Source organism: Melampsora larici-populina (genome assembly GCF_000204055.1).
Source record: "Melampsora larici-populina 98AG31 unplaced genomic scaffold MELLAscaffold_74, whole genome shotgun sequence".
Taxonomy (NCBI): domain Eukaryota; kingdom Fungi; phylum Basidiomycota; class Pucciniomycetes; order Pucciniales; family Melampsoraceae; genus Melampsora; species Melampsora laricis-populina.
In genome coordinates, this window is record NW_006768838.1 from 329,261 (window position 1) to 331,337 (window position 2,077).

Sequence of the window (2,077 nt, forward strand, 5' to 3'; positions counted from 1 at the left end):
GATATAATCTTTTTTGTACATTTGTACATACTATGATCCATAGAATGATTGTCATACTAGCTACATAGTTCTTGACCTTATGAAAGTTTGAGAGGAAGAGTTCAGCTTTCTAATGCACTTAAAATCAAGTGTTTTGAGGCAGATTTGACAAAGTTATAGGTGTTTTCAGAAATCAAAAGTTTCTCTAAACACTAATGAGCCAAATTTCAGTGCTTGTTACAGGTTGTAATTGGATGATTATGAAGGTTTATTGTTAGTACACTTATCAATACGGACTGTAAAAATATGGAAAAATATGGAGAGTGAAGCTCTCACCGCAGGGAACAAGATGCATATTTTTATTTATTTTTTGCCCTTCTCCTGGCCTCTCAATATTTTTGTGTATCAATAATTTAATTTTCTGCCCAGAAAATATTATATTTTGTGTAGTGTTAGAAGCATGAGACGAGTGAGTGAGAGGAAGGAAGGTGCCTGGCGCCCCTCGAACATTGGAGGGAAGTTGAAGAGGAGAGAGAGGTTTTGAGGTTAGTGGCCAAGAAAGAGGTAGAACCCGAATGAGGCGTTCCTGTAGAGAGAGGTCGATCGGTGACAGACGAGAGATCGGCGGGAGAGGGGTGTCACGAGACAACGTTCCGTACAGACTCGGCCCCTGACAGAGTGGCTCTCCGCAGGCTCCGGACGTCACGTCCCGAGTAGTGGTAGCAGAGATCCACCCTAGCCAGGGAGTCTACGGCCCCAGGGCCCCCCCCAAACCCGTGCAATCCGACTCAATAAGAGAAGGAAGGCATAAAGAGGCTTCAAGGCTATGTGAGATTCTTGACGTGACTGGGTAGTAGAAGCAAAGCAATGAAATGTAACAAGCTGTGATGTAAGATCACATATATGTAAACAGCCAATGATCCCCATAGCGTAAATCACAGAGGATAATGGAACAACCTGGCAGATGACCTGTCCAGGGGGATCTTCCAAGGGAGGGTCTGGAGCGATGAAGTGATAATTTATCTACCCCCAGACCTGCGTCCGCTACTTACGCAAGTATCCATCCCGGTTCCTATCAACTCAGAAGACGATGCCTAGGAGGAGATCAGATCGAGGTTTATCAGGAGACTTGGTAAAGAGTTCGGAGGTGGTGTTGAAGAAAGCGACGAAATCATTTGGGAGTTTTAAAAGTGACGCACTAGGTGTGGATAGCTCACGGTTCGATGAAGTACAGAAGCATTATTTACGAGGAGCTTGGATGGATGGCACGCTGAAACACTACAATTCGGCGGTGGTAAAGTTGCGGAGGTTTGCGACAGTGAAGAAAGTGGATAGAGAGGAACTACTGCCAATCTCGAGGGATCTGGTGATGCGTTTCGTGGTGTGGATGTCGAGGAAGGGAGAAGAACTAGCGAAAGACGATGAATTGGTAAAATCCTCAACGATCAAAACGTACCTCTCAGGTGTTAAGGCTTGGCACATCTTCCATAACCGAGATTTCCCACATGATTCGGACCCGGCGGTGAAGAAATTGATAAAAGCCTCAATGATGGTCGAAGCAAGATATAGAGAGATAGAGAAGAAAAGACCGCCGGTGCTAATAAAAGACCTGGTCCAATTGGCTGAGAAGACCGACATGTCAGATGAACGATCTATCGTAGCGACAACAATCGCTCTGGTGGCCTTTTGGGGAGTTGCGAGACTTGGAGAGCTGGTGTCGGATGACCCGGGGAAGTTCCTTCCGACCTGGGAGGATGTCGAATGGGGACCGAACGGCTCTTACGCAAGGATAGCGATTCACTTCGCGAAAACCGCAGGCCCGAGAGAAGTCCAACATATCCATCTCCAAGACCAGAAATCGGCCCTCGACCCGGTTAGAGCTCTGCGTCTGTTGTACGAATTCAGACCGAGGCGACAGGATGAACATATCTTTGGGATCAATTGTGGAGATGAACAAGGACTAGTCTTTCGGAAAGCGAAACTCATTGAGAATTATAGGAGAATCTGGAACAGCTGTCGGTCGAATAAGAAGCAACTACTATTCGGACACTCATTTAGGATAGGTGGAAACCTCTCTCAGATGGAATCTTTTGGGCTA